The following is a 12,233-nucleotide window of genomic DNA, read 5'->3' on the forward strand; positions in this document are numbered from 1 at the left end:
TAGATTATAACTCAGATATAATAATTAGCTATGGGCTGAAATTAGACATACAAGTTCTCAGTCTAGGAGGCAATTTTTTTTTAAACCAGAAGTATTTTATTGTACGTGGGGCTGGTAGCACCACCTATGATTAAGGTAGCACAACACTTCCGATTATAAGACCCTGTTTTTAGTTGTATATAGCTTTGCCAGATTTTAACCAGTTGGGCTGAAATTTTCCATGCCAGATGTCTCTCAGGCTAAGTTTAAAAAAACAAAACAAAAAAACCCATTAAAATAGTTCAGTTCTCACTTACAACAAAGCCAGGGGAAAATATGTTTTGCCTATATTAACAAATTCTTGAGATCATTTCTTGGAAATGAGTTAGACTAGACACCACAGTACAAATAAGTGACGGTCACGTTAACACCAACCTATATGGAAAACCCACCGACGGCTATGCCTAGCTTCATGCTTCCACCTTCCGACCCGGACACACCACACGATCCATCGTCTACAGCCAAGCGCTGAGGTACAACCGCATTTGCTCCAACCCCTCGGACAGAGACCAACACCTACAAAATCTTCACCAAACATTCTCTAAACTACAATACCCACACGAGGAAATAAGGAAACAAATCAACAAAGCCAGATGTGTACCCAGAAGCCTCCTGCTGCAAGACAAGCCCAGGAAAGAAACCAACAGAACTCCACTGGCCATCACTTACAGTCCTCAGCTTAAACCTCTCCAATGCATCATCAGTGAGCTACAACCCATCCTGGACAATGATCCCTTGCTTTCACAGACCTTGGGAGGCAGGTCAGTCCTCACCCACAGACAACCCGCCAACCTTAAGCATATTCTCACCAGCAACCACACACCGCACCATAGTAACTCTAACTCAGGAACCAATTCATGCAACAAACCTTGATGCCAACTCTGCCCACATATCTACACCAGCGATACCATCACAGGACCTAACCAGATCAGCTACAACATCACTGGTTCATTCACCTGCATGTTCACAATTGTTATATACGCCATCATATGCTAGCAATGCCCCTCTGCTATGTACATCGGCCAAACTAGACAGTCCCTATGTAAAAGGATAAATGGACACAAATCAGATATTAGGAATGGCAATATACAAAAACCTGTAGGAGAACACTTTGACCTCCCTGGACACACAATAGCAGATTTAAAGGTAGCCATCCTACAGCAAAAAAAAACAACTTCAGGACCAGACTTCAAAGAGAAACTGCAGAGCTTCAGTTCATTTGCAAATTTGACACCATCAGATCAGGATTAAACAAAGACTGTGAATGGCTAGCCAACTACAAAAGCAGTTTCTCCTCCCTTGGTGTTCACACCTCAGCTGCTAGAAGAGGGCCTCATCCTCCCTGATTGAACTAACCTCGTTATCTCTAGACTAATTCTTGCCTGCATATTTATACCTGCCTCTGGAAATTTCCACTACATGCATCTGACGAAGTGGGCATTCACCCACGAAAGCTTATGCTCCAATACATTTGTTAGTCTATAAGGTGCCACAGGACTCTTTGTTGATTATTAAAGTTGTAAAACCAAGCATGCAAAAGTTAGGCAATGCCAGAATTAAGCTTGCCTGTGCAATCTTAATTCATTGTTGTGTATTGTGATGGGGCAAGGCCAGATGGCTACAGTAAAGTAGTAAGGAACAGGTATGTTAGCCCCAGGCTAACCAAATCCCTAGTACCATGGTAACCAAATGGCAGTTGCTCCAGGTTAATCAAGACACCTGGGGCCAATTAAGATCTTTCTAGAAGGCAGTGGAGATAGCTACATTGATTGGGCCACCTGAAGCCAATCAAGGGCTGGCTGGAACTAGTTAAAAGCCTCCCAGTTAGTCAGTGAGTTTGGTGTGTGTGAGGAGCTGGGAGCAAGAGGTGCAAGGAGCTGAGAGTGAGAAAGTGTACTGCTGGAGGATTGAGGAGTACAAGCATTATCAGACACCAGGAGGAAGGGCTTGTGGTGAGGATAAAGAAGGTGTTTGGAGGAGGCCATGGGGAAGTAGCCCAGGGAGTTGTAGCTGTCATGCAGCTGTTACAGGAGGCACTATAGACAGCTGCAATCCACAGAGCCCTGGGCTGGAACCCGCAGTAGTGGATGGGCCCGGGATCCCCACAAACCTTCCAACTCCTGATCAGACACAGGAGGAGTTGACCCAGACTGTGGGTTCCACCAGAGGGGAAGATCACTGAGGTGAGCAAATCTGCCAATAAGCGCAGGACCCACCAAGGTAGAGGAGGAACTTTGTCACAGTATATGCATTATAATACAGTCTCTAGTTCTGTGATCACATACCATTTTTTTCACTGGACCCCTGCCTCATTGAGTACACAGGATGGACCTGCCCTGGGGCTGAATCAAGGTTGTGTAGTAAAGGAGACTGTAGTCGGTAGGACCTCTCCTTCCTTGATTGCAGAAGTTGGAAGATGCATAATGAAAGAGACAGGGAATTGCAGGAAGAGAAAACGTGGTCTCACAGTTAAGGCAATTGAGTGCTGCCCTGGGGAACTGGATTCTATCCCTGCCTCTGCCACAGAGTTCCTGTGTGATTCTTGGCAAGTCACTTTAAGCAGACTTTCACAGGTGGCTACTAATTGTGTGCTCCTCATTTTTGGGGTGCCCAACTTGAGACCCTGGGGTCTGAATTGCAGAAATGATTTCACAGTTGCAACTGCAGTCAATAGGAGTGGTGCTTTGAACATATACAGTGATAAGCACTCTGAAAAATCTAGTCATCTCAAATTGGGCACCTTAAAACAGTATCAGAGGGGTAGCCGTGTTAGTCTGGATCTGTAAAAGCAGCAAAGAATCCTGTGGCACCTTATAGACTAACAGACGTTTTGGAGCATGAGCTTTCGTGGGTGAATACCCACTTCGTCGGATGCAAAGTAAATACTTTTGATCTTAATTTGTAAAAAAGGGATAATACCTCAGCTCCCCATTTGTGTGTAAAAAAACAAAACAAACCATCCCCTCACCTCACAGACATTTTGTGAAGATATATATATTAATGTTTGTGAAGCACTCGGGTACTGTAGCAATGAGCACCAAAAGCTAAACAAGTAGCTACTTGGAGCCCCATGCCCTGTGCGAGATCTGCAACTCATGGGTCAGCCCTGGGTCTCCTGCTGGCGGTGGGAGGAGGAAACAAGCTCCCTTCTGCACCTGTACCTGTGGCAGGAGGATCAGAAGGGGAAGCAGTTTGGAGCCCTGTAGAACTCTGAGACCATCCCACCTTTGTCTGTCCAGTGATAACTTGGCTCTTGCCCAAATCTGTCAGTGCCGGCACTGGTGCTAAGTGTACAAGCAAGGGTGATGCAAGGAGGCTTGCTGCACTACCACTTATGGCGCTTATGCAGGGGCCAGCCACAATTGCAGTTCTTGTGCTCTCCTATGTACCGAGACTGCTCCTTGCCCATACTCCCAAAAATCTGGGAAGTGGGAGCTGGGGCCATTGGCTCCATTCCCTGCCTGTGCTCCAGCCACCAAAACTAGCAGACGGCAGAGAGGGAATGCTTGTTGCACTGAGAAGGTATGTGAGGCACTTGAGGCAATTTTGCTCTCCTGGAGCTCCCCCGGTTATGATGTGAGACCACACTGTCTCCCAGCATTAGACCAGGCCTTATTGGCATAATCTGTCCTTAAGTGGCTGCATGCATGCTCAGTTGTTGAGGAATTTAGTACAAGATCTTTAACCCTGTTCCTCTGCAGCGTTGGAAATCCTTGCTGTCCCCAAGGAATAATAGACCACAGGCCTGGGAATCAAACCCACTTTCTTCATGGGCAGTGCATAGATATAATCATCAGGCCCCTGGGCAGTGCCCCCTTCTCTATTTAAACTCATTGCATCTGCAGCCAGTCCTATCTAGGTTTATTCTTATTGGCATTTAGAAATAGTTGAGATGTATGTGGAAACACATGTCGTGCATTTGCAAATGGAGTTGCATCACTAGGATATGAACTTGCATAACAATTAGGATGTCTAATTAAGCTGAAACTTCATGTCCTTTTAATTATGCCATTAAGATGTCTAATTACAAAATGAAGACGTGTAATTACGGGGCGACAAAACTTTATGAAATGTTATCCTGCTCACTGGAAATCACGTTTTTTAAAAGAAGCCTCAGTTTATGCAAATATCAACTTTCCTGACTAATGCTGGGGCATTCAGAGCCCCAATAGTAACGTGCTCTGCCGTAGGTCCTGCAATAGGCAGGCACAAATGAGTATACTAAAAAAAAAAAGAAAGAAAAGGAGATTAATGCATGTGAAAGGTGCCATGTTAACAGTCTTACAGAGTGAGAGGTAGGGTAGTCTTGTGGTTAAGGCACTACACTGAGACTCCAGAGAGCCTGGTGCAGTTCGTAGCTCTGACACAGACTTGCTGTATGGCCTTGAGCAAGTCACTGGAACTCTTTGTGTTTCAATTGCCTCATCTGCTCAGATGGCTATCAGGGATTCTAAGGGCACCTGTCTCCTAGGAACTGGACTGAGGCCACCAACTCATTTTGCAAAGATACCAAACAGCCACAAGTCGGTAATGGCTTTTGGTTGCCTCAGAACTGGATCACATTTGCCTGTTGAGATGACATTGGTGATGGGGGGAGGGATAGCTCAGTAGTTTGCACATTGGCTTGCTAAACCCAGGGTTATGAGCTCAATCCTTGAGGGGGCCATTTGGGGTAAAAATCTGTCTGGGGATTGGTCTTGCTTTGAGCACAGGGTTGTACTAGATGACCTTCTTGAGGTCCCTTCCAACCCTGATAGTCTGTGAATCAGCATGGTTGACAAACAAGGTAAGTGAGGTAATATTGTTTATTAAAACTGTAGATTTATCACAGACATGAATGTTAACATTTGTTTTGAAAGTCATAGCCCTGTTGGAAGAGGCTGCACTCTGAGTACCCATCGTCTAAGGGTATGTCTACACAACAAGAGAAGTTCGATTTAACTTAGGTCGAATTTGTGGATTCGACCTTATGAATTCGAATTTGTGTATCCACACTAAGGACACTAATTCGACTTTGTGAGTCCACACTAACGGGGCAAGCGTCGACATTGGAAGTGGTGCACTGTGGGAAGCTATCCCACAGTTCCCGCAGTCCCCGCTTCCCATTGGAATGCTGGGTAGAGCCCCCAATGCCTGCTGGGGGAAAAATGTGTCGAGGGTGGTTTTGGGTAACTGTCGTCATTCAACCGTCACTCCCGCCCTCCCTCCCTGAAAGTGCCGGCGGGAAATCTGTTACCGCACTTTTCTGGTCAGTGACAGCGCGGATGCCACAGCACTGCGAGCATGGAGCCCGCTGCGATCATCGCTGCACTTATGGCCGTTGTCAACTCCTCGCACCTTATCGTCCACCTCTTCCACAGTCAGCTGCTGAGAAATCGGGCGAGGAGGCTCCGGCAGCGCGGTGAGGACATGAAGTGTCAGAGTGGCACAGACCTCTCACAAAGCACAGGATCCCGCGCCACGGAGATCATGGTGGCAATGGGTCACGTTCATGCTATGGGACGGCGATTCTGGGCCCGGGAAACAAGCACGGACTGGTGGGACCGCATAGTGCTGCAGGTCTGGGATGAATCACAGTGGCTGCGAAACTTCAGGATGCGTAAGGGCACTTTCCTTGAACTGTGTGACTTGCTGGCCCCTGCCCTGAAGCGCCAGGACACCCGGATGCGAGCAGCCCTGAGTGTGCAGAAGCGAGTGGCCATAGCCCTCTGGAAACTTGGAACGCCAGACAGCTACCGGTCAGTAGCGAACCACTTTGGCGTGGGCAAATCTACCGTGGGGGTTGCTGTGATGCAAGTAGCCCACGCAATCGTCGACCTACTGCTCTCAAAGGTAGTGACCCTGGGAAACGTCCAGGTCGTCATAGATGGCTTCGCCGCGATGGGATTCCCAAACTGTGGTGGGGCTATAGATGGGACTCACATCCCTATCCTGGGACCGGCCCACCAGGCCAGCCAGTATATTAACCGAAAGGGCTACTTTTCAATGGTGCTGCAAGCACTGGTGGACCATAGGGGACGTTTTACAAACATCTACGTCGGGTGGCCGGGCAAGGTTCATGACGCGCGTGTTTTCAGGAACTCTTGTCTGTTTAGACGCCTGCAGGAAGGTAGATTCTTCCCAGACCACAAAATAAGTGTTGGGGATGTGGAGATGCCTACAGTGATCCTCGGGGACCCAGCCTACCCGCTAATGCCCTGGCTCATGAAGCCCTATACAGGCGCCCTGGACAGTGACAAGGAGCTCTTCAACTACCGGCTGAGCAAGTGCAGAATGGTGGTGGAGTGTGCTTTCAGACGTCTCAAGGGGAGATGGAGGAGCTTACTGACTCGCTCGGATCTCAGCGAAACCAATATCCCCATTGTTATTGCAGCTTGCTGTGTGCTCCACAATCTCTGTGAGAGCAAGGGGGAGACCTTTATGGCGGGATGGGAGGTTGAGGCAAATCGCCTGGCTGCTGATTACGCTCAGCCAGACACCCGTGCGATTAGAAGAGCCCAGTGGGAAGCGCTGTGCATCCGGGAGGCTTTGAAAGCTAGGGTCCTCAGAGAGCAGGGTAACCTATGACTGTCCAGTCTCTTTACAGAGAAGCTGAACCTGCCCCTGTTTCAGTTACTATTGACTTTTTTCAGCAGTTACATAGCCCGTTCACCAGGTTTCCCCCCTTCCAACAGACGTTTAAAAATAAAGTTATTGGAACATTTTTAATTAACAAAGTTTTCTTTACTAACGACTTCGCGTTAAAGGGTTCAAACAGGGACGCAGACTGTGGTGGGTATGGTGTGCAGTGATGTACAGACCGCTTCTACACTCGAGGACTGACAGGCTCCTGCTCCTACAGCAGTCTCTGGGGGGAGGACGGTTACAGGAGGGTGTGCAGGAAGGGGTGGGTTTGCAGGAAGGGGTGAGGGGGGTGTGGGAAGGGTGAGTAGGTGTAGGGGGATGATGGCTCTGGCTGGGGCTCAGGGCATCGGAGAGGTTCATGGCTAGGGTGGAAGGGCATGGTAAGGGCAGCCTGCCTTGCCATTTGTGGATGCCAGGCGCTCGGACCCTGGGGCAGCATACACCTCCCAGACTGACCTGGGGCAGCAGACACCTCCCAGAGTGACCCGGGTGCCTAGTGACTGCACTCTGTGTGTGACCTGCTGTTGATCCTGCCCCCATGTCTGTACCCTGGTAATGGTGGTTGTCCTATGCAATTAACAAACCCCTATCTCCCCTTCACAAAAAATCTTCTGCAAAGTAACATGATGGAAACAGTAATGAACAGCAAACTATTTTTAATACTCAACTACACAGTTGGGGGATGAAACTGGGATTTTGGATTGGGTGAGCCAGGAAGGGAAGCAATTCTCATACTTTAGGGAATGAGAGCTGTTTGGTACATGAGCGCTCTGCTGGGGTGGAGTGACAGTTTTCACGGCCCCTAGCGCCCCTCCTTCTTGTGATTTTGGGTGAGGGGGGGGACAGGACTTTGTGGCGGGGGAGGGCGGTTGCAGATACAGTTCAGGGGGGCTCTCTGCTCCTGCCTGCGGTCCTACAGAACATCCACAAGGCGCCGGAGCGTGTCCGTTTGCTCCCTCATTAGTCCAAGCAGTGTTTGAGTCGCCTGCTGGTCTTCCTGCCGCCACCTGTCCTCCCGTTCGCTGTGTGAGCGCTGCTGCTGAGAGAGGGTCTCCCTCCACTGGCTCTGCTGGGCCGCCTCGGCTCTGGAGCAGGCCATCAGTTCAGCAAACATCTCGTCCCGAGTCTTTTTCTTTCGCCGCCTAATGTGTGCCAGCCTCTGTGAGGGGGATGCCGGGGCAGTTCGGGAAAGAGCCGCAGCTGTGTGATGGGAAAAAGGAAGTGATTTCCTTGCAAAGATACATGTTTGCGAACACTGAACACAGTCTAGTCTGTTTATGTGAACAAGACCATACAGGGCACCTATCTCGTGCTCTCAGGACAAGTTCGAATTTTCGGCCTTCGCTTTCATTGCCTGGGGTCTTGCACTGGAGATCAGACAAGCGGGGCAGGACAGCAGAATCTGTGTAGCAGCCAGGCATGGTAAGCCGTAGACTTTAGGCTGCTTAACAGTTAATGGATAGCAGTGCCCTCCTGCTGCAGGCAATCTGGAAAGCATAAAGTCTGACCCTGTTCCAGACCCTCGCGGCTGCCCACGGGAAAGATCCCTGTATGCTTTCCCTCTGCAGCCTCCACCACGTGGCTGTTAAACGATGGTCATTGTTATGCAAAGGAAAAGTCAAGCATTCACAATAGTAACATTACAGTAATTCCCCTAATTAGATGCAGCAGTCGCTGAGCGAGATCACCCTGAGGCGGGTCACTAGGAGAGACAGAGAGCGCATGCTGCGTGAATCCCTGCACAGACCAGGGCCCTATGCTGCCATGCTCGTCGAGGCAATGCTCCCACTGTACCTCAGGATGGCCTGGCGTGGAAGAGTGTGCTTCCACGGAGCACCCAATAAGGCACCTCTCCCCAGGAACCTCCTGCGGAGGCTTTTCGAGTACCTCTACGAGAGCTTCGTGGAACTCTCCCAAGAGGATTTCTGTTCTATCCCTATATGTATTGACCTTCTTTTCATATAGTTTTTATTCCTGTTTTTTAAAAAATAAATGTTTACATGTTTATAGCACTTACCGACTGATCCTTCCCCTGATTCAGAGTCCGGGTTAACGGCCGGGGAGGGTTGGTAGGGGATCTCTGTGAGGCTGATGAAGAGATCCTGGCTGTCGGGGAAAGCAGTATTGTAAGCGCTGTCGCCTGCCTCGTCCTCCACAAACCCTTCCTCATCTTCCCCATCCGCGAACATCGCCGAGAAACTGCCCGTCGACACTATCCCATCGTCAGAGTCCACGGTCACTGGTGGGGCAGTGGTGGCAGACCCACCGAGAATGGCATGCAGTGCCTCGTAGAAGCGGCATGTCTGGGGCTGGGCTCCGGAGTGTCCGTTTGACGCTTTGATTTTTTGGTAGCCTGGTCTCAGGTCCTTGATTTTCACGCGGCACTGTGTTGCATCCCGGCTGTATCCTCTGAGTGCCATGGCTTTGGAGACCTTCTCGTAGGTCTTTGCATTCCGTTTTTTGGAGCGCAGCTCCAGCACAGAACTCATCGCCCCACACAGCGATCAGATCCAAGACTTCCCGGTCAGTCCATGCTGGGGCCCTCTTTCTACTCTGAGATTGCATGGACTCCTCTGCTGGAGAGCTCTGCATCGCTGCCAGTGCTGCTGAGCTCGCCCCGATGTCCAACCAGGAATGGAGATTCAAACTGTCCAGACAGGAAAAGGAATTCAAATTTTCCCGGGGCTTTTCCTGTATGGCTGATCAGAACATCTGAGCTCGGACTGCTGTCCAGAGCGTCAACACAGTGGTGCACTGTGGGATAGCTCCCGGAGCTACTAAGGTCGATTTCCGTCCACACATAGGGTAACTCGACATAGCCATGTCGAATTTAGCGCTACTCCCCTCGTCGGGGTGGAGTACCGAATTCAAACTAAAGAGCCGTCTAGGTCGGACTAATTCGCTTCCTGGTGTGGACGGTTGCACGGTTAAATCGAATTAACGCTGCTAAATTCGACACAAACTCCTAGTGTAGACCAGGCCTAAGAGTAGTGATGAAATATTGTATGGGTCTGCCATACAGGCCTACTGTCTCCCATGGGGCTTCTCTCTGGAGCAATAATGCCTGTTGATTGTGCAAGTGTTATTGGCTTTCTTTTTTTAATTGGATGCTTCTCATCAGTGATATTAAAAAAAATTACTATGACAAACCTGCGGTCTTATTATTACCTATCTCTTGAGCCAGCCAGCTCCCTCATGACAACATGCGTTGCGAGAATTGTTCAGTAGACCAGAACAGTGTGGATTAAAAGACGATTGCTGGCAGATATTTGAGGTATAAATGTATATACATTTGTGCTTGCCTGCCTAGTATATCATTAAAACACTAGGTAATTCATCTGGAATAGGAACACTGGTCACGTAAACTTTGTAGCTGGAAAATACTTTGTCCCTAAAACTGGCAGATTACGTGTGTGTGTGTATATGTCTGTCTGACTGTCCTATTCTGACACAAAACTATGTTAAAATGGAGTTGAGTACATATCATAATTTAGAATTTAGATACATTAAAGGGATGCTGTAATTATCCCCAAATCAAGTGTTTAGAACCCCATACATTCATAGATAAAGTTACATTTGAAAGAAATCCATGCTTTTTGGGGGATTACTGATTATTTTTCCTTACTATGCTTTATAATTCAAAGTACCTCCTTTATCAGAAACCTTAATTCTGTCCTGCAAGGGCATGATGCGGTAACCATATAGTTAGGATAAAGGTATTTTAGTGTTTGTGGACCCAGATTAGATCTGACTGATTTTTAAAGACACAATACATTTTAAAAAATCGTTTCCACCCCTGACTTTGTCACACCACATGGCAGAGTTTTATGGCCAGTTTCATCGGTACACTTTGGCTGCTTTAACCCATTCTGGAACAATTCAAAGTGGCCAGAGCATACAGGCGAGTTAAACTGGGTTTACAGCTGCTTTGGTTTGTCAGAGCAAAGCAAAACAGTCAGTGTATATCACAGTTTCCACCCCCTTCCTGTCCTCCAAATTCCCTAGCTTCTTGCATCTCTCTATCTTACCCTGGTTTCAGAATTTCATAAATGACCCATTTTAATTCATTTTAATTTCTAAACTTATTAACAGATTTACATGTAAATTCTCAGACAATTAATTCTGTACTCAGAGTAAGTGCTGTAAATTTGGGGAGCACACACTTTAATTTTCATATATAACAAAGAGTTTGAATCCCTGCTAACTATGCAATTGCTACTGATGCCTCTGGGTGTGTGTGTGTGTGTGTGTGTGTGTACTGATACCTCTCTGTGTGTAAAATAAACTGGGGGACATATCATAACACTTACCTCTTTACTAGGGATAAGCCCTATTTCCGCAAAGTATTTTCTGTTTTCCCACTCAGCCTTCCAAAAAAGTCTCTTCTAGTTCCAAGTTTCAATGGAGTTAAAAAGTGTACCACAATTTTTCTCTCTAAATATCGCTATTTATAGCTCTCAGATGTTGTCAGATATGCGTTGCATCTTCAAAGGAGCTCAAACACAAAAAGAATGACAGAGAAATGTGGGATAATTTCAGTGCTATATTAGAATCCATGATGATTTAATCATAGAGGTCATCTAGTCCAACCCCCTGCTCAAAGCAGGACCAGTCCCCAACTAAATCATCCCAGCCAGGGCTTTGTCAAGCCTGACCTTAAAAACCTCTAAGGAAGGAGATTCCACCACCTCCCTAGGGAACCCATTCCAGTGTTCACCATTCTCCTAGTGAAAAAGTTTTTCCTAATAGCCAATCTAAACCTCCCCCACTGCAACTTGAGACCATTACTCCTTGTTCTGTCATCTGGTACCACTGAGAACAGTCTAGATCCATCCTCTTTGGAACCCCCTTTCAGGTAGTTGAAAGTGGCTATCAAATCCCCCCTCATTCTTCTCTTCTGCAGACTAAATAATCCCAGTTCCCTCAGCCTCTCCTCATAAATCATGTGCTCCAGCCCCCTAATCATTTTTGTTGCTCTCTGCTGGACTCTTTCCAGTTTTTCCACATCCTTTCTGTAGTGTGGGCAGGGGCAGCTCCAGGCACCAGCGCTCCAAGCGTGCGCCTGGGGCGGCAAGCCGCGGGGGGCACTCTGCCGGTCGCCGCTAGGGCGGCAGCAGGGTGCCTTTGGCGGCTTGCCTGCAGAAGGTCCACTGGTCCCGTGGCTTCAGCAGACCTCCCGCAGGCATGCCTGCAGGACGTCTGCCGAAGCCACGGGACCAGCAGACCCTCCGTGCTTAGGGCGGCAAAATGTCTAGAGCTGCCCCTGAGTGTGAGGCCCAAAACTGGATGCAGTACTCCAGATGAGGCCTCACCAATGCCGAATAGAGAGGAATAATCACGTCCCTCGATCTGCTGGCAATGCTCCTACTTATACAAAATTCCAAGAGCACATTGTTGACTCATATCTAGCTTCTCGTCCACTGTAACCCATAAGTCCTTTTCTGCAGAACCGCTGCCTAGCCATTCAGTCCCTAGTCTGTAGCAGTGCATGGGATTCTTCCATCCTAAGTGCAGGATTCTGCACTTGTCCTTGTTGAACCTCATCAGGTTTCTTTTGGCCCAATCCTCTA

At 48.2% G+C, this 12,233-nt stretch overlaps 1 protein-coding gene across 8 annotated transcripts in view; it reads left to right on the forward strand.

The window, feature by feature from the left end:
* The window catches only part of TBXAS1 (thromboxane A synthase 1), a 341,375-nt gene that overhangs the window by 70,868 nt on the left and 258,274 nt on the right, over positions 1-12,233 (forward strand). The window lies entirely within an intron of this gene.

Source organism: Mauremys reevesii, linkage group 1, assembly GCF_016161935.1.
Source record: "Mauremys reevesii isolate NIE-2019 linkage group 1, ASM1616193v1, whole genome shotgun sequence".
Classification (NCBI taxonomy): domain Eukaryota; kingdom Metazoa; phylum Chordata; order Testudines; family Geoemydidae; genus Mauremys; species Mauremys reevesii.